This window comes from Rattus norvegicus, chromosome 12, assembly GCF_036323735.1.
Source record: "Rattus norvegicus strain BN/NHsdMcwi chromosome 12, GRCr8, whole genome shotgun sequence".
Classification (NCBI taxonomy): Eukaryota; Metazoa; Chordata; class Mammalia; order Rodentia; family Muridae; genus Rattus; species Rattus norvegicus.
This window is the reverse complement of record NC_086030.1, coordinates 45,242,607-45,263,666: the sequence shown is the minus strand read 5'-3', so window position 1 is coordinate 45,263,666 and position 21,060 is coordinate 45,242,607. Positions and strand designations below refer to the sequence as shown.

Here is a 21,060-nt window from a genome sequence, read left to right as displayed (position 1 = left end):
AAATGACCAGTGGTAGACTGACTGCATTTGTGCACTAAGACAATGATGATATACCTGTTTCTACATGATCCACATTACTTGGATGCAGAGAGTGAATAAAATTGAAATATTAAATCATCAATTATCATAAATAATAAATAAAATAATTTAATTAATTAATACCAGAATGGAGTCTTGTTTGCAAGTCATGGGATGTGTAGATGGGAGGTGATGAGGGGGTAGATATAATCAAAATGCATTGTGTACGCTCACAAAATATATTCTTCATTCGATGAACACCTTCCTACCCATTCAAAACCTTTTTCTCCTTCCAAAATATCATGGGAAGCCAACTCTCATCTCTTTGCCTGCATAGATCTATTCATTATAGAAATGCTTGCCTAATTCTAGACTTGTCTCTGGCTTCTTGGCTAGCTCCGTAACTTTGAGCCTTGCCTGTGCTGTAGCATGTATTAGCACATGCTACAATTAGTCAGTCCCTCTACAGAACAACACCTGTGCAGTTTGGATTTCTGATTTTAATTCTCTGGGGGATTTACACATCAAGAGAGGAACAAAGTCAAATTAGTTGCCTTTGTAATTTTGAAGAACTAGCCAAGTATTTCCGAAAGTAGATAAGGTCTTCTATATGTGCCCCAGAAATGTGCCAGGATTCTAAGATTCTCCATCCTCGCCAATCCTTGGAATATCTGGGTGTAAAATGTAGCCACTTCTGTGTGAATTGAATTGTTACCACTGGACAAAAGTGGTACCCTCCTCAGGTTTAGTTTGAAGTTTACTGAAAGGTAATATTGAACAGTATTACATGTGATTTAGTAGTGACTTGTATACCTTCTCGAGAAAAAGGACTATTTAAGATGCTTAAACATATAATTTCAGCATGTCAATTGTTTTAAATGCTTGTTTATTTTTTTATTTTTGTTCCTTAAACAACTTTAAATAAACTTAAAATAATATATCAAATAGAATATTCATAATTGGTAGATATTTTCTCTCCTTATTGATAGCATTTTTAGACAATGTAAACCAAATACTAACAATTTATTAAAAACCAGTACTCAAAATAAACACAACATTGAAAACATCAGAAGGAGTAAAAAGGCTATTTCTCAGGGGAGGGGAAGGCTGGCTGTGGGGTTGGAACTGCTGCTGGATGGAAGTCAGCAGCTGATCATGAGGGGCAGGGGCAGCAGCTCAGCTGTAGGACAGACTCCAATTGATGATCACAGGTGACAGGGCTATTCTCTAAATAGGTAGGCCCACTGTAGCAAGCAGGAGATGACTGAAAGATACATTGTATCTACAGACATACTGAGACGCAGGTTCCACAGCTGCTATCACGTGTGCTCTCTGGGCTGCTGCTTGCAATTACTCACGGATCAAAGAAACTTCTGGAGGTTTTTGTGCCCTCCTCCTCTGGTGCCCAAGTTGGATCTGGCTCCAGATTGTCTCTTTCCCATGCTGATTTACACCCATTCAATCTGTGGATCTGAGGATGTGTGTCTCCCCAGATCCCACTCTTCCTCATCCTTGGCCTGGGAATCCTTGGCACGTTCTTCCTGCAGCTGGGTCAGCAGCCTCGTGACACGGACACTAAGATCAGGGTTGGGCATGTACACACTCAAGTAGGCCTTCAGGTGTTTCAGAGGCAACATGTCTGATGGGTCACAAAAGTCCTCAGGGTTCTTGTCCAGCCATGTTTCCAGGAAGCTATGGAGGGTGTTCTTTACTTGTTCATCCTCTTTAGAATAAGGGCTGAAGTATGTGTACCTAGAGAAGACCAGAGAGAATGTCACCTGGAAAGATCCAGGCCCCTCACCTAATACTGGCAGTTCTGGCTGCTCTCAATTAGCACTTCACCTGCACACAATAGGTGCTTTCAATGTATCTGTGCAAAGGTTGAACACAGGCTTCTCTATCCAGACATCTCCTTGGTCACATGGTTTCCTGGATTATCCTTCATGGGTCTCTACTTGGGACACATCTCTAGTGGGTACTCTAAAATTTTCAGAACCTCCTTTATATATGAGAGAATTGCATCCACTGAGGCCTCAGAAACACTGGGTGAAGGATAAAGTGCTTTTTCAAGGTAGAGGGGTTGGTTACATCCATTTTAGGGTCTCAGCTCTGGTCACTTGGACCAAACCTGGGAGAAGGAATTGCTTAATGCATGCTAATGGGTTCTGACAATTATATAGACAATAAACAGATGGAGACAGAGACTTAGACAGAGACAGAGACGACAGAGACTGAGATGAAGAGGGAGAGTGACAGAACAGGAGAAGGAAATGGAAAAGATAGGGAGATGGAATAGGAGAGAGAGAGAGAGAGAGAGAGAGAGAGAGAGGGAGAGAGAGAGAGATTGATTCCTGGAACCAACAGGAGGATTTGAGAACTACAGGCTTGGAGATGGGCACTCACCTCACAAACAGCAGATCCAATACCAGGAGGGGGCTGGCAAAACTTCAGTATGTAGACAGAAAAGCCAGGACAATGAAGGGGTCCCCTTCCTGCAGAGAAGGCACCAGGGTGTTCATCTGCTCAACCACAGTCTGTGCCCTGGTGCAGGACTCTCTCCGGGGCTGCATCTGGTCCTGTTGAGCAGAAGCATCCTCCACCTGAGTAGAGATCAAAGTGGAGGGTTCAACCTGGTGCACACCTGCAGCCTTCTGATTGGTTCTCCTCATCCAAGCTCCCCTGAATTGTTTCTCTGCCAAGCACACAGAGAAAAGAACATGGTTACCTGGTCTGTGTGGTCCTGTCCTTGGCTGGCCTTGGTCAAATTTGTTCCCTTTTGGGAAAATGGCCACAGGCATTGAAGGCAAGAGTGAACCCCGTGCCTCCAGACACCATTATGGCCTTCCCTCTTGTCTTTCTTGAGGCCTGAGCCTCGAGTAGTCCCAAGACAGCAAGAAAACATCCTGCCCTCTCTACTGTCTCTGACAAGTGAGCCTGCAGGCCTTGCTCTGACTGGTGGGTTGCCTGGTTACCAAGGTTCTGCATTGTTAGGTCATTTTCAAGAGGGTGGTTCCATTACTGACCCTTCTTCAACAGGACTTTCCTTAAAGGCTCCCACGTCCCCTCCCGTTTCCTAGGTGCACAAATAAACACAGGTACACATCTGTTTCCCACTCCACTGTTCCCAAGAGATATCTCGATATGGACAGCACCTCAGCTTTGCAAGCTGAGTCCCTACGGTTGAACTGCATCTGTAACCATGATCATAAAATTCAGCCCTAATTATCCCAATCTCTGTAAACATACCCTTGGCATGTTTCCTTGACCTTGTGTGCATTCTGTGTGTTGTGAGATCACATGCATGCCTGTGAAAGCCAGCAGCCCCACAATGTCAGTGTGCCTGCATAGGAATTATCTGTCCCAGAGTCAGTTTCCACCACCATGATCATTTCAGGGCTTAAGCCCAGAGGTTTACAGCCCTTTGTGAACAGCTGACCTAGGAATATCCACCAGCTTACAAGATGGAGGCTGGCACCCCAGCACTCTTTCAGAGGGGATTCATCCTCCATTGCTTCTTCTTTCAATTCCTGCTTGAGTCCTTGAGGTGATTCTCTCCAGGGATGGACTGTGACCCGTCACCTGCAAGAAAACTTTCTTTCCTCAGTAGCATTTAGTCCTGGTGCTGGTCAGAGCAACTGAATGAAACTTGAACAACAATCACCACCCTTTCTCTGTCCCCACCCTGTGGTACGTGGCAGCCAATCTCTTCTCTAGATCCTCATCTCCCTCACTCCCTGGTATCCCATCTCTTCCTCTATACTTCTGTGTTTTCTTTTTCTGCCCTTCCCAGTGGTTTTACTCCAAAGTCATTCACTGTTCAACCCCTGGTCATCTCCGTCCTTTAAACAGAGTGTCTGTGTCAAGCTTTAGCAAGCCAGTGAGCAGAGGAGTCCACATCGTGTGCATGAGTTCAGACTCATGCACTCCACCAATGGTGGGCAGTGTCACGGGAAATCACTATCTTGTCTCCCTTGCCTAATGAAGCAGAGTGGAGTTCATTGCTCCTTTGCTCTTCCCTGGGATGTTTTCTTAGTTTCTTTTGTTTCAATTCCCAAAAGTTGTTCAGGATCTCCTGCGTGTGCACATGCATGTGCAGGCTAGTTCCTCCCAGTACGTGTGAGGAGGGCATGTGCATGAGATCATTCTTACATATGTTATGTGCATTTGTGCAAGTGCATGCATGAAAGTACATGGGAGTGCTTACATGCTTACATGCTAAAATACATGTGCATCTGTGTGTGTGTGTGTGTGTGTGTGTGTGTGTGTGTGTGTGTGTGTGTGTGTTGGTAGACTGTAACATTCTTTTACTGGTTAAGGCAAAAGCCAGAATATTTTAAAATGACTTGGCACACAAAAAATACTGGGAGCTAACATTTTTTTTCAAAGGAACATAGTTCCATATCATGGTCTTGAGCTGCATCCTCTGTTGAGACAATATAAAAGACAATAAACTCTGGGACTCTTGGTGGCTGTGTTCCTACAAGTAGGTGAGTTGTCGGCTCCATTGGTAATGGGAACAGGGACATCTAAGTACAGAGGATATATCTGTGAAGGTGCCAATTCCACTTGATAAGTTGGAAATTATCCAGACATGAACAGCCTATGTGGAGAAGGACTATGCGACGTGAGGATTGTGTCCCAAGCATCTAGGAGGCTGACCATGTCACCAAGACGAAGACACAAAACTCCCTTAGCTTCCTTACAGCAGCACAGGCACAAATCAGGTAGAGGCATACAACTGTGATAGAAAGGCAGTGGAAGACTAAATATTACCACTGACCCAGCGAGATGAGGAGTTAAAAACATTGACTGTAGGACAGAGAGTTAGTAGAGCAGCCATAGAGTTAACAAAATCGCAGACTTCCAAGATGGCTGGCTTCTTCTTCATTGTCTTGACCTGCATAACACTTGGTAGTTTAACACAAAGGACTGGTAAAGGTTTTCTCCATCAGTAGCTGCTCAACGTCCCCATCTTCCTGCTGCTCTTGAGCCTGAACTACTTCAGATGTTATCCCCTTCCCCCCCCCCATCACCCATATCACCTCCCCCATCCCCCTGCTTCTATGAGGATGCTTCCACTCCTAACCACCCACTCCCACCTCAACACCCTGGCATTATCCTACACTGGGGAATCAAGTCTTCACAGGACCAAGGGCTCTTCCTCCTAATGATGCTGGACAATGCCATCCTCTGCTACATGTGTGGCTGGATTCATGGGTCCTTCCACATGTGCTGATTGGTTGGTGGTTTGGTCCCTGAGAGCTCCAGTGGGATCTGGTTGGTTGATACTGTTGTTCTTCTTATGGGATGGCAAACTCCTTCCACTGTTTCAGTCTTCTCTCTAACTGCTCCGTTGGATTCCCCTTGTTCAGTCCAATGGTTAGCTGCAACCATCCTCATCTGTATCAGTAGGGCTCCAGCAGAGCCTCTCAGGAGACACCCATATCTGGCTTCTGTCAACAAGCACTTCTTGGCATCAGGAATAGTGATTGGGTTTGATAGATGCATATGGGATGGATCCCCAGGTGGGGCAGTCACTAGAGGATGTCATTCTCCAGTCCAAGCTCCACTCTTTGTTTCTGTATTTCCTCCCCTGAGTATTTTATTCTTTCTAAGAAGGAATGAAGCATTCACATTTTGGTCTTCCTTCTTCTTGAGCTTCATATGATCTGTGAATTTTTCTTAGGTGCTCCAAGCTTTTGGGCTAACATCCACTTCTCGGTGAGTGCATACCATGTGTGTTCGTTTGTGACTGGGTTACCTCTCTCAGGTCGATATTTTCAAGTTCCATCCATTTGCCTAATAATTTCATGTAGCCATTGTTTTTGATAGCTGAGTAGTACTCCATTGTGTAGATGTACCACATTTTCTGTATCCATTCCTCTGTTGAAGGGCATCTGGGTTCTTTCCAGCTTCTGGCTATTATAAATAAGGCTGCTGTGAGCATAGTGGAGCATGTGTCCTTGTTATATGTTGGAGCATCTTTTGGGTATATGCCCTGGAGTGGTAAATCTAGGTCTTCAGGTAGAACTATGTCCAATTATTGGAGGAGCCTCCAGACTGATTTCCAGAGTGGTTGTACCAGCTTTCAATCCCACCAACAATAGAGGAGTGTTCCTCTTTCTCCACATCCTTGCCAGAATCTGCTGTCACCTGAGGTTTTGATCTTAGCCATTCTGATTGTGAAGTATGGGTGGTATCTCAGGGTGGTTTTCACTTGCCATTCCCTGATGACTAAGGATGTTGAACACTTTTTTTCTAAATTTATCTATTTATTTATTCATTTTTACACTCCATATTTTATTCTGCTCAGGTCCAACCCCTGAGGGTTCCACATGCTATACCTCCTTCCTACACCCCTGGCCTGCCCCCGCACCCACCTCCACAAGGAAGTCCTCACTCCACCCACCCCACAGGACCTCTAAACTTCCTGGGGCCTCCAGTCTCCTGAGGGTTAGGTGAATCCTCTATGAATGAACCCAGACCCAGGAGTCCTCTGCTGTATATGTGTTGAAGGTCTCAGCTGGTGTATGCTGCCTGGTTGGTGATCCAGTGTCTGAGAGATCTCACTCGTTCAGGTTAATTGAGGCAACTGGTCCACCTGCAGGATTGACTTCCTCCTTAGCTTCCTCCAGCTTTTCCCTAATTCAAGCACAGAGGTTGGCTCATTAGTTGGGTGCACATTTCTTAGGTGCTTCTCAGTCATTCGGGATTCTTCTGTTGAGAATTCTTTGTTTATCTCTGTACCCCATTTTTAACAGGATTATTTGATTCTCTGGAGTCTAGTATCTTGAGTTCTTTGTATATATTAGATATTAACCCTCTATCAGATGTAGGATTGGTAAAGAACTTTTCCCAATCTGTTGGTTGCCATTTTGTCCTATTGATCGTGTCCTTTCCCTTACAGAGGGTTGGCAATTTTATGAGGTCCCATTCGTGGATTCTTGATCTTAAAGCATGAGCCATTGGTGTTCTGTTCAGGAAATTTTCCCCTGTGTCTATGTGTTCAAGGCTCTTCCCTACTTTCTCTTCTATTAGTTTCAGTGTATCTGGTTTTATGTGGAGGTCTTTGATCCACTTGGACTAGAGCTCTGTACAAGGAGATAAGAAATGGTTGAATTTGCATTCTTCTCCATGCTGACCTCCAGTTGAAACACCTCCATATGTTGAAAATGCTGTCTTTTTTACATTGGATAGTTTTAGGTCCTTTGTGAAAGATCAAGTGACCATAGGTGTGTGGGTTCATTTCTGGGTCTTCAATTCTATTCTATTGATTTACCTGCCTGTCTCTGTACCAATATCATGCAGTTTTATCATGATTGCTCTGTAATACAGCTTTAGGTCAGGGATGAGGATTTCCCCAGAAGTTCTTTTATTGTTGAGAATAGTTTTCTCTATCCTAAGTTTTTTTTTCTTTTCCAAATGAATTGGCAAATTGATCTTTCTGATTCTATGAAGAATTGAGTTGGAATTTTGATGGGGATTGCATTGAATCTGTAGATAGCTTTGGGCAAGATGGCCATTTTTCCACATTAATCCTGCTAATAATCCATGAGCATGGGAGATCTTTCCATCTTCTGAGATCATCTTTGATTTCTTTCTTCAAAGACTTGACGTTCTTATCATATAGATCTTTCACTTGCTTGGTTAGAGTCACACCAAGGTATTTTATAGTATTTGTGGCTATTGTGAAGGGTGCCATTTCTTTCTCAGCCTGTTTATCCTTGAGTAGATGAAGTCTACTGATTTGTTTGAGTTAACTTCATATCCAACTACTTTGCTGAAGTTGTTTATCAGCTGTAGGAGTACTCTGGTGGAATTTTTGGGGTCACTTAAGTATACTCACGTATCGTCTCCAAATAGTGGTATTATGACTTCTTCCTTTCCAATTTGTATCCCTTTGACATCCCTTTCTTGTCTAATTGCTCTGCTTAGGACTTCAAGAATTACATTGAATAGGTAGGGAGAGAGTAGAAAGCTTGTCTAGTCCCCTGATTTCAGTGGGATTGCTGCAAGTTTTTCTCCATTTAGTGTGATGTGGGCTGCTGGTTTGCTGTATATTACTTTTACTATGTTTAGGTACAGGTCTTGAATTCTGGCTGATCAGGACATGTTTATGCCAAACCTATAAGCCAGTCACCGATATAGTCATTTTTGCAACTGACCAACCCTAAAGAGGGGAGGGAAACTTCATAAAGGCCCTTAAAATAACATTCATAGAAACAACCCCTTACTTTTGTGTTCTTGAATGCTTCTTCTGTTCTCCCTCTCTGTTTCTGTGTGAATCTGCCAGTTGTTGTGTGTCTCTGTTTGTCTTTGTGTCTCTCTACATCTTACTCTGTCTGTCTCTCAGTGTTTCTGTCTGTCTCTGTCCCTCCCTCCCTCCATCCCTCCCCTCCTCTCTGACTTCCCTCTCTCTTTCTCTCTCCACCAACACTATCCGCATCATCTCTAACGGTTCCTCCTTCATTCTTCAGAATAGGGCAGGCCTCTCATATATATTTAGCAGCCCTGGCTTCTCAGTTTGCATTAATACAGGGCACCTCCTCTTCTATTAAGGCTGGAGCATGCAACCCAGTGAGGGGAGAGGCTCCCATGCACAGGCAACAGAGTCAGAGATGGCCCCTGCTCCCACTGTTAAGACTTTGCAAGAAGGTGAGCCTACACGAGCTGCTGAGGGCCTAGGTGCTGACAGTCACAACTTCTGAGTAACTGTCAGGAGCCTGCCACTGTGCTGGGGACTCACTCCTCACCTCAGACAGTCACACTTGGTCACATGAAAGGCTGGTGATCCATTATTCTGAGATATATTGTGCTTCTGTCATGACATGGTTAAGGTATGGCTTCTGGTCATCATGTGGACCAGCCTGTGTGCAGTGTGGGCAAACGTGGCTGGTTTCCCCGGCGAGGGGAGAAATAAAAATAAAAATGCACTGTCTTTCTTATTGAAGAGTTAAATGAAGCAAAACACCATTTAAAATGTTGTAAAGAAGTTGCCTGGTAGAAATTCAAATTCCCCCCAGGGTCAGCACTTTTTATAATCCAAATGTATGTTTAAGTTATTTCTCCCTAGAAACCACACTGCTTTAGTTAGCCAATCAGGTAAAAAGGTGAGGCTTAGCTCTGACCAATCAAGAGTGAGGCACAGGACCAATTTTGCATTAGGAAGAAAAACCTAGTGGGATCCCACTGGGTGTGTTTACTTGATGAATCAAGGCTGCACACCCTTCTACAGAAATGATCCTTTATCCTGCTAAACACTTTGAATTGTGTGGTCAATTTCTTAAGACTCCAGATTCCTTACATGTGTGGATAATTACATTAGTTTCATTTACAACTGTGAAATACCCTGCCAACAGCAACTGAAGAAAGAAAAATTATTGGGTTCACAATTCTAGGCTGCAGGCCATCAGAGCAGGGAAGTTACATAATCAGAAGAGAGAAGGAACACATGTACTCAGGTATACATGCTGGTCCTCAACTCCTTTTTATTCAGTCCAGGTCCCAAGCATAGGAAATGATGCCACCCATGGCGGGTGGGTCTTTCAATGCAAATTAAGGTAATGCGTCTCAGAAATTCTCCAAGGTCCTTCTCCCTGGTAATACTAGATTGTGTCAAGTTGACAAATAAAACTATCACAGTCACAGAGCCTCCCTAAGGTGGCAGTTGGCAAATTGTATCAGGATTAATAAGGAACAGAAGGGATGGACAGGGGAATTCCATGCACAGAGAGAAATCTGCAGGCCCGTTATTGTTAGCTTAGCGTCTATGCTTCGTTTGTTCTGAGTTATCCCCACCCCAGCTCAAATGTCCCTGGGGGAAACTGAAAGTTGGTGACAGCAGGAATGGACATGGCTCTTTGTTTCGAGAATTGATTAAACCCAAACATCCACAGGAGGGGAGAAGGACAGGAGGGACAATAGCAAGAAACAGACATCAAGAGTCTCAGAAATGTCAGGCTGACCACCTGACCGGAGAGGTGAGCCAAGATCCTGAATGACTGACAGCCACTCCCTTCTCCAGATGTAAACATATATATCTGCTCGCTGAAAATTAGGCACAAGACAGGCATCTATTACGTTAATCCACCATATTTCCCGATTATCAACCTCTCTGAATAAAGAACAGATTTAAGATGCGATTCCTGGGATCTGGGGAGAAAGTTCAGTGAGGAAGAGTACTTCCTCTGTAAGACTTAGGACCTAATTTCAAATCCCCAGTGGCCACATTAAAAGCTGGCCTGGCTGTACATACCTGTAACTCTGGGATTGGATTGGGAAGGGGATTCTGAGAGATCTCTGGCCAGTCAATAGCTCAAATGACAAGCTTCCAGTTCAGTGATAGGCCCTTTCTCAAGGCAATCTGTCAGAGAGTGACAGAAGAGGATACTAACTCTGGTTTCTGAAGGGGCGCACATGGGTGCATACACTTGTACACGCACATGGGTACACACACACACACACATATGCATGCACACACATACGCACAGGCACGTGCATGCATGTGCACACACACACACACACACACACAAAGAGAAGGCCATAAGGGCCAGTTAATACTTAGATAACAGCCAAAAGTAAACTATGATGTTATCTGTTGGAACAAGCACCCAAACCTTAGCACAGCTTATGCCATGATAGAAGTACCATGTGTGCCTTGGAACCTAACTTGTAGTCAGTAACACCTGTCAAAGCAAAGATCTAATTGACCAAAGTCCAGAATTCCTAATTTTGGCTTCTGGCTAACTATTTTTTGACAACTGAGATGTGTCAACTCAGGATGCAGTTTCTGTGCTTAAAACCTCAACCTGAGAAAGTCTTATGATTGCACAGGCATCTCAAACACCCAGTGTAGTTACCAGCTGGCTAATAAAGCCTTTCTACTGGCTTGAACTCATCCCCATGATGATAACTGGTAGATAATTCACAATGTTACTGGCAGCCCCAGCGAGATGTCCAGGGATCAAACTTTGAGGTACAAGGGACCTCAGAGCTCATCAGAGCAGGGAAGAGTGTGGCAGTCAAGGGACTTCTAGAGCATGGACAGCATGAGATGTTCCAGGGTCCCAGGATTCCCTCTGATCAATTGCTGCCTGACACCTCAGAGGTATCTGACACCTCCACACCAATAGGGAACAAAATTAGAAGTCACCTGGTGTGTCACCCCTGGAGCTAAATCTGATTAAGATACGTTCTGTTTAAGACACAAATGAAGATTGACGTAAGTGCTGATTCAGTGTCCAGGATCCATGGGAGATGTCACCAGGCTGGCCTGGACTGTTCAGGTGTAAGGATGTGTAATACTCACTTCTGGTTGTCTTTACTATGCATCTCTGTCTGCACAACTCTCCTTCTGCTTCTGTCTGGATACAATGGATTCTCCTTTCTGTCTGCCCTGACTGGGAGTCAACACTGACCAAGGTAAGAGGGCTCAGGACAGTTTTCACCAGGCCCTTTTTAGGAAGACTGAAGATGGCTTCTAGAAAACCTACCTTCCGAGGTGAATGAGGTCATACAATAACCCCAAGGATCACCCACTGGGCTCCCAGAATGCTCACCAGGTGTTCATCCGCAGAGACCCAGACAAGAAAATCAGCAACCGGCGTCGCTTTCTGTTAAGCCGTTGGCCCTAGGTGTTAAAAAGAAACTTCAGAAGTTGAAAGGATTTGAAAATTTTAAATAGGTACCGGTTATTGGAGATCCCTCAAAAGTTAACAATGACCACGGCTCTGTAGGAGAACAGCAAGACGAAAGATGAAAGGAAGCTCAGAAGGGAAGCCAGAGACGCCGGTGGGGAAAAAAAGAAAAAAGATTGATGTGTTGTCTTATGCAAGTGATCAAAAAGGAACCCACACCCAGACACCCCAAAAGAAACCAGAGGCCTAACTGTCCGAAAGACTTAATCCTGTTTCTACCAGTTGGCTACCTTGCTGCTCTTGAGATGACTGGAACAAATCCTAATACCTTTTGGTGTTCTATTCCTTAAAGGAGGCGTAGGACGTAAATATAAGGTCCAGAGCACTTGGCCCTGGTCTTTCTGGAGTCTCGGCAGAGGATCTTCCGAGGTCACTATCGATTTCATCTGTGGGCTGGGACCCTTCTGAGTTTGAGAGCTCTCTGCCAGCTCTAAATCCAGCCAGCTCCAGTTTCTCGGTTGCTTGTTCTTTAAAATTAATCCGTTCTTTAAGCTCCTGTATCTGGATCTTTGATCTTATCATATAAAGCGTTAATCAAGTTGGCACTTTCAACAGCCTCCTGGAGAGGTACTTAGTGCTGGATGTGGGCTTACCTGAGTCGGGGAAGCAAGAAGCAATAACAGGTGGCGTGAGGACAGCATCCAAAAGAGCCCTGGATCCTCACTACAGGATGTGAACAGCAAGCACAGCGGGCTGCTGGGGGCCCCACCGCTCTGTCTCCAGCATAGCCACTTCATGGCTCAAATGTTCTTTTCCACAAAGAATCCCATGTTGGGATAGCTATTCCTCTGCCACCTCACAGGAATCCTCTGTGTCCCCAATCTCCAGTCAACAGCTTCTTCAGGCCCCCAGACTTCCAGTAAGAGGCTAAGACAATGCTTAATGGGAGAGACATCTGTCCATGTTATGCACAGTGGATAGACCCCACCAGGCTTTCAGTACACACTCAGACTGAAACAGGGAGAAAATAGGCCATGCCGTCATAATAGATCAAAAGAGGGACTGTCCTGAATAGCGAGACATACTGTGATGAAACACTGTCCAAAAACAACCTTGGGGGTAAAGGGACTTATTTGCTTTAATAGGTCATTAAGGAGAGTCAGGGCAGAAATTCAAGGGAGGAAACTGAAAGGTAGGAACTTAAGCAGAGACCATGGAGGAACACTGGTTGCTAGCTTGCTCAGCAGCCTTTCTTACACAGCCCAGACCTACCTGCCTGCCTAGGGAATGGCACCACCAACAGTGGACTGTGCCCTCCTATATCCATCAGCAATTAGGAAAATTCCCCCCAGAGACACGCCCACTCATCACCTGATAGAAGCAATTCTTCAACAGGGAGTCCCTCTCCCCATGTAAGCGTAGGCTTGTGTCAAGTTAACAGAAACTCTGACAAAGACACTTAGTTCAGCCCGTGGGGAAAGGTATGCCAAGCTGAGGACCATCATGGGGGAGGGAAAGCAAGAGGAGGGAGGGGAGAGGAATGCTGGCGCTCAGCTTGCTTGGTCCGGTTTACTCAGTCCAGATTCACAGGGATGGTGTTGCCTACCCACACATGTACCCTGCAGACAGTCCCAGAAGTATGTGTCCGAGGTGAATCCAGATCACTAGATAGCATCACAAGAAAAGACATCTCAATACACCCACCCTGCCTTTACCTTCAAGTACCTTTCTCCAGGGATGGTTAGCGAGTTCCAAGGCTCCTAGTGACATACAGCTCAGCCCACTTGTATTCCAGAGAGGTTCTCTTTCTCAGTGGTTTACTCTGACTTGTGTCCCGAGTTCAGATCCGCTTGTGACCTCTGGACCAATGACCGAGGACAGAGATATGGGGAATGCTTTGATTGGTCAAGCTTTGGTCACTTGATCACATATGGAGCTGTGGGTGGAGCTAGCCTCTGAAACACGTGATCTGAGAAGGGAGGCAGCAGCGGAACTCCCAGGTAAAACAAATGTATATATTCTTGCCAGATGAGGGAGACCAGGTCCGGAGAAAGAGGGATGGATAACAGGTAAGGGACCTTCTGCGGGTTTATGTATTATTCTACGCTTACAGAAAAAAAAGTGAGTTTAGAAGGGTGAGAGGGTGGTGATGGGAGACTGTCTGAGCACAGCCAAGAGCTTTGGACCACTGTCTCAGCTTACTCCTTTGATAGGAGAATAACTTCCTGGAGTCGCCAAAGTAGACGGGCATTTCTTGTTCCAGTAAGTCATGCTCCATTTATTAAGAATAAGCAGGGAGATGGCTCAGTGGTTAAAATGTTTGCTGCCTAAGCTTGAGGGCAAGAGGTCAGATCCCCAGTGTCCATGTAAAAGCTGGATGTGGGAACACATGACCCTAACCCCAGGATGGGGTCAGGACTAAAGTGCGTGGATACTGAGGGCTCTCTGACTGCAAGTAAACCTTCCTTTTTAAGTCGCCACTGTCATGAATTCTGACACCGTGGCCGGAAAAGTAGTTGATGCACTTAAGCACCCATAGCACAGAGCCTGGCAGCCATCAAAGACTCTCCCTGTTTGCCCATCACTGGTCTGACCCTCCTCCCTCCCCTTCAGATACTTAGCAAATCAAGTAGTCTTGACATTGGGGAGAAGGGGAGCTGCTGGCTTGGCCTCCTACGCTCTATCCCTCTCTTCTCTCTGCCCCTCAGTACCCACTGTAGAGGCTCAAATGACAAAAGGGGAAACTGAGGCAGGAAGATGGTGGCTTGTCTTGTTCAGAAAGTCATAGGAGGATGAGAGGTGGGGCAGAGAGAATTCAGTTAGAGACTGATTTACAGACCTCTAGGTCTCGAGCATCTGGAGGATCACTCTTTTTTTTTTAAGATTTATTTATTTACTTACTTATTTATTATAAGTACACTGTTGCTGACACACCAGAAGTGGGTATCGGATCCTATTACAGATGGTTGTGAGCCACCATGTGATTGCTGGGACTTGAACTCAGGACCTCTGGGAGAGCAGTCAATGCTCTAACCACTGAGCTATCTCTCCAGCCCTGGAGGATCACTCTTGGTTTACGCAGGTACCCACATCACCCAGAGTACGGTGGGCCTGCACCAACCTCCTTTATCTAGTGGGGTTGAGGGGGTGGGGCTGAGCAGCCTCTCTTGATTCCCTGATGTCCCTGCCCCTCACATACCCGCTCAGTTGCTTCTGCAGGTGTGTGCTAATGATAGATACTGTCACTAACTGTCAGGGGAGGCAGTGGGACTGGCCCCTGCTCTCTTTCTGGTCCTCCTTCCTGATCAAGTTCCTCTCATGTACCCACAGTGGCTTTCATTCCTCCTAGTCCCTTGTCCTGGTCTCATTCCTCCTTCACCTCCTTCAACTGAAACAAGTTCCCATACTCTAGAGGGCTTTTCTGGAACTGCATCCAGGGTATCTTGGATGCCTCCCAATGCCTCTGTACACAGCCAAGCTTCTGTGTGATTCAGTTGTGGAAGATTTGCACCTGTGGGCTTTAGAACATCACCCTTGAGCTACGAGGGCAGCGGCCTCCCTTAGGTAGAGACCTACAAGTTCTCCAGAATGTACATACTCTGGGAATACAGTGGAATTTAGTCTGCTCTCAGTGACTGGTTCATGAATAAAAACCCCTTAGTTTCCTTGTTTGAAAGTGGGACATGTAATTTACACTCAGAACGTTTTCAAGGCTAGGCTAGAACTATAATAACCCTTTGCCTATAATAAAAACCTTTACTACTTCCTTTTGTCTTGTCTCCTCTATTCCCTACCTGTTTTTTTCTTATTCTTATAAAAGTGTGTGTGTGTGTGTGTGTGTGTGTGTGTGTGTGTGTGTGTGTGTGTGTAAGTATGGAGGGAGGGAGAAGGGAGAGACAGGCAGAGATAGAGAGGAGAGAGAGAAAGAGAGAAAGAGAGGAGAGAGAGAGAGAGAGAGAGAGAGAGAGAGAGAGAGAGAGAGAGAGAGAGAGACTAGCCCAGATATAGTCCAGGCTGGCCCCAACTTTCTTTGTAGCCAAGGTGAACCTTGAACTTCTAATCCTCCTGCCTCCACGTCCTAGGTGCTGGGATGAATAGGCACGTACCATCCCTGCTTGGTTTTCTGCAAGTGCTTGGGGGTGAAATCCAAGGTTTCTTGAATGTTAAGCCAAGCCCATAAGGACTTCCTACTAAATAAATGACTTGGAGGTAAGTCCTCATGTCTAGTACATTCCTAAAATGCATAACATGGCCGCCATGCACCCATTCAGTTTCTTGACTTTCAAGGACCTACATTCTCCTCCCACTTCTACTCCATGAGTCTGGCCAATCCACTTATTTGTCTCTACTCAAGACCCACGGGATTGGTTGAAAGATAAGCATGTGATTCAAGTTAGTCCAATGGGAATTGAGCCCATGGATTTTACCCTAGGTTTTGGGAAAGGGAGGTCCTACTATGCCGAGATTATAAGTAGCAACTCAGTCTTGAGCTGTAAGAGATCGTCTCACCTGGGAAGAGACACTGACGCAAACAGAAGCTTCAGAGATATGGAGAGAGTACAGCCAGTGACGTCATATACCCGACCTTCAAATCTACCCGGAAGTTGACGAACTCTTTGGCTCGCAAATATTTTTGTTTCCCACATCCACACATCTTACAATGACCCTATGAAGTTGGATTCATTGTGGTGCCCATTGTGATGCCGCTTGTTCTGGGTCACACAAAGACCGTCCCTGAAACCAAGGCTCTGGATGAAAGGATGGATGAGCGAGCGAATGCACGGTAGAACTGGAAGGAAAAGCAAACAAGAATTTGCTGTCCTCTGCATTTTTCATGGGTGAAAAGTGCCCACATCTGATTGGAATTAACCCCTCTGGTTTATAACGTCCTTAGGTAAAACTCCCAAGGACAGAAGCAGCATGCTGAATCGGTCTGAGACAAGAGTATAGAGATCTTGCTGTGTCTCTATTTCCAGAATAACCCTATTCAGTGACACCATACAGGGCTCAGAGGCCTTATAAGTAAGTCCTTGGTCAAAACCATAGTTTGTCACCTGAGAGCTTTGTGACCTTGGACCAGATATCTGATCTCCCTAAGCCTTTTTTCTTATGCATAAAAAAAATGCACTTTCTGTGGTTGGCAAGAGAAGACACACAGAGCATGTGCTCATTTAGACACCAGCTCCTTTTAGAACCTTGCTCCCAGCCTCCCAGTTCTGTTTCTCTCCCCCCTTTAAAACAGCAAGGACAATAACCCTTTCACATTTAAGAGCACTGAATAGTTCTAGAAGCCCTTTCACTCAATAGCCACCAGCCGGCTACCTCCCCGGAGCCCTGGGAGCTTAAATGGGACATTGCATAGGAAATGCTTTGGAAGGAGAGAGGAGAGGGGAGAGAGAATCCAGCGCGCTATTATTAGACACGGCGAGGCGCGAGCCGGAGCCCACATGCGCCTCTCTCTAATCAAACTGACATTGCGGTTTACGGTGCGTTGAACACTGCGTTCCAGTCCAGGGAGCTAAAAATGGAAACTTGCAGAAACAGCGGCCGGGTTCAAATGGGAGCAGGGGCGGGTGTGTGCTGAGCCGGTGCCTGAGGGTCACGGAACAGCAAGGATGCCAGCTGGGTCCTCGCCACCCAAGCTGGGGTGACAGCGGGCCTCGGGCAGCTTCCACCTGCCACAGGCTCGTGTGGGCACCAGGAGCTGCAGCCTTGCAGATTCTGAGAGAGGGCAGGTCAGGGCACCAGCACTGGGGGCTTCGGTGTCCCTTTTCGGAAAGTAGAGATGTTTACCAAGAGCTATATCGCATGAGGACTTTGTCAGTTCATATTAATTAAACGGACATTATCCCAAATGCCTGAGTACTAGAAGCACTTCATTCAGGTCTGGTGTTTATTCGTTGGTGGTGGGTTTTGTTTCGTTTTGTTTTGTTTTGTTTTTTGTTTTGTTTTTTTTTTCCTGATTTGGATAGTCGTATCGAGGTCTTGCAGGGTAGGAACCAAATCTATTCAGAAATCTCATCTTTGCTTCCTAAGCGCTTATATATCCACAGCTAGGTGAGAACTATGCCCCGTCCTTTCGCCGTGCCTTTATTCGGATAGCACAGGAGGTCAAGTGTAGAATTCCCCCCATCTATGACATCATAATTGAGGGGCATGTCTTGTACCTGTAGCCTGAGCTAGCCTGAAACTCACTGTGGAGCTCAGGCTGGCCTTAAACTTGTGGCAATCCTCTGGCCTCTGCCTGAGGCAGAACTTCCCTGGTGTGTACAAGGCCCTGGAGAGGGTCTATCCTCAGCTCCCGAAGAAAACAATTTGGGCTTTCACCTTGTGGGTGTTTACCCTGGAGCTGCTGACCTGGTTTGCCCTGCCTTGACTGAAGTCCTCCCAGTGCTGTGTTCCCACCCCATGACCCCATCCTCACCAACAACAGACCCTGGTTAGTCCTTCCTCACGTAACCCCACGTACCCTGTAAGTTGACAATCTAAAACCACAGCGCACACTGGGAGACAAGCTCACTCCTTCGTTGACCACCTACTGTAGGCTGGATTCTGTCCTCTGCTTGGCAAGGCTTTGGGAGTGGGTAACCAGACCTTACACACACCAGGGAAGCATTAGATGGATGCCTAGGTGTCTGGTGGAGAAGGTTTGCCGCCCATTCTCGTTTCTCTCCCCTACTTGTGCAGTAAAATCCATGACTGTGCCTAACGAGTGCCGTGTACAACCCTGCCCTAAGCTCTCCCGTGACTCTGTATCTCCGATGACGCTTCTGCAGCCTAATCAGCCAATCCAAGTCTATCCCCAACCTCTAAGAGGCTGATCTCCAGTCTGGTGATGCTTTGATGTGTCCTGAGGACCCAAGGGCAGGTGATTGCCATAAAACCTGCACTTGTAAGAGCCTCCCTGACTCAGAGGTGGCGCAGCCCTGGGGAGAGGGGACCAGGACTCCACAAGTTCTCGGCTTTTGAGACAGAGAGAAGCTAAGGAATCAAAGCCTGGCAGGGCCCATTATGAACTTCAGACCGCTCCAAAGAAACACTTCCCACCTTCCCATAGAGCCCCAGAAGCCACACAATAGCTAGAAATGAAGAGATCCGGTTTCCTGTCTGGGACAGACGGTTCCAACTTGTCCCCTGTGACCTGGCTTCTCACTCTCCTTGTCTGTAAAATGCAAGGCTGAGGAGCTCCCTCAGAAAACACCTGCCAGCAGATATGAAGACCTGAATTTAATTCCTGGAACCCATGTGAAAGCAGTGGGTGTGGCAGTGTGAGCTTGTACTCTAAACATTGTGTATGGGGGGGAGGGGACCTCGGGGACCCACAGCCCAGCCAACCTCACCTAATGGATGAGCTCTAAGCCAGTGAAAGCCAGTCTCAAGGAAGGCGGGCAGTTCCTAAGGATGGCATCTGAGACTGCCCTTTGTCCTACACCTCTCTCTCTCTCTCTCACACACACACACACACACACACACACACACACACAAACACACATACCATACACACATATACTTTCATAAATACACATTAACAACTTTTAAACTTCCGTTCTACCCATCTTCATTTTTTGTTTTATGTGTGTGTATACATGTATCTGTAAATATATATGTGTGTATATGTATGTATATATATATGTGTGTGTATGTGTATATATGTATTTGTGAATATGTATATATATGTGTATGTGTGTATATGTGTGTATATGTATATATGTGTATTGTATATGTGTATGTGAATATGTGTATGTGAATATGTGCATATGTGTGTATGGTGCATATGTGCATATATGTATGTGAATATGTATGTATGTGTATATATATGTATATGTAAACATGTGTGTATGTATATATATGTGTGTATGTGTGTATATGTGTATGTGAATATGTATTTATGTGTGTATATGTGTATATATGTATTTATGTGTATTGTGTATGTGTATGTGAATATGTGCATATATGTGTATTTGTACGTGTGCATATATGTATATGTGTGTATGCATATATGTGTATGTGAATATGTGGATGTGTGTATATGTATATGTGTATGTGTGTATATACATATATATGTGTGTGTGTATGTATATGTATGTGTATGTTCAATGCACAAGAGTGCATATTAAAAGACAACTTACAGAAATCAGATTCTCTCCCCCAACCATGTGGGTCCTAGGGACCAAACTTCAGGTTATCAGACTTGTGACAAATGCCCTGACTTGCCAAGTCATCTCCAAGGCCCCAACCAAACATCAGCTTTTGGAGCTCACTCGTATTCTTGCTCTGCTGTGTGGGGCCCAGGGCCGCCCATAGGCTGGGCCAGCACTCTGCCGCTAGGCTCCATCCTAGTCCTTAGAGCCACTATGTTTTACCAGTATCTTTGTAAACCAAGTCCACAAGCAGAGATGAGTACCAGCCTCACCCCTCCCCAGCTCTAAGCCAGAACTCCCTCCTGTGGGAATGGGGAAGCCACACACCGACTGGCTGACTTTTAAGGCCAGTCATTTAATCAGGGCTGTTGTAAAGATTAAAGGAGAAAGCGTTGTTGAACAAGAAGCTCAATAAATAGACTCATTACTATTCTTCTGCTCCGCTAACACTAGATCCCAGATGCTCGAGTCCATCTGACGCCACCCGGGCCCTGCTGCACTCTGGGTGGGTGAGTTAGATGAGGCAGATCTCCTCAATGGAGTCATTTAAGAACAAAAGGAGAGGAAACCAGTGGATCTGAGTATGTGCTGAAAAAAACTGAGGCAGGGGATACTGTGCTTAGTCACTGCTCACTCCTGAGCCCATTTTACAGATGAAAAAACAAAGCCTTGACAACTCCCGTGCAGCCTCACCCAGCTAAGAAGCGCTGGGGCCTGAGACTATCCAGTCACCCTCTTGCTGCATCCTATAACATGGCTTGGTGCCTTCCCTCACCTTGAGCAGCGCCCGCCTCTCGGTTCTTCCCTGCAGACACCAGCAGGTATCAAATACCTAAAACTCACAAAGACAACGTCAGGTTCCTGTCCCCAGGGACATTTCCCATGAGACAGAAGGAAGTCCCTTCCCCTTCTCTGAAGGAATCTAGGACCTGGGGTGCCTAACGGTAACTGGGGCGGTTGCTTATGATTACTGGAGTAGGACGCACCCAGGAGGTGGGCAAAGTGCTCTGAGTGTCTGTGATGTCATCTCCAGAGAACTCTGGAACCTGAGAATTCCGTCACCATTAGGTTAGTCACCGGGCAGTTTCATCATCCAAGGACATCACTGGGAAGTGGGAAAAGGCAGAAGACAGGGCCCTGTTGGAGGAAGTCAGTTATTGGGGGCTCTGTTTTGCACTGCCCCTTCCTGTCTGCTCTTTCTCTCTGCTTCCTGTCACCGTGACACTCAAGGGCAGGGGGTCAAAGCACGAGGAATTAAGCCCTCT

At 45.9% G+C, this 21,060-nt stretch overlaps 1 long non-coding RNA gene and 1 pseudogene across 1 annotated transcript; both read right to left on the bottom strand.

The window, feature by feature from the left end:
• Positions 1 to 1,022: 1,022 nt before the first annotated feature.
• Positions 1,023 to 3,447, bottom strand: Ralgds-ps2 (ral guanine nucleotide dissociation stimulator, pseudogene 2; annotated as a pseudogene).
• A 1,635-nt stretch (positions 3,448 to 5,082) lies between these two features.
• Positions 5,083 to 20,862, bottom strand: LOC134481206 (uncharacterized). The gene is made up of 3 exons (XR_010056570.1): positions 20,571 to 20,862; positions 11,577 to 11,647; positions 5,083 to 10,381 (listed from the first exon to the last, which is right to left on the bottom strand). It is a non-coding gene; the product is annotated as an uncharacterized LOC134481206 (long non-coding RNA).
• Positions 20,863 to 21,060: the final 198 nt, after the last annotated feature.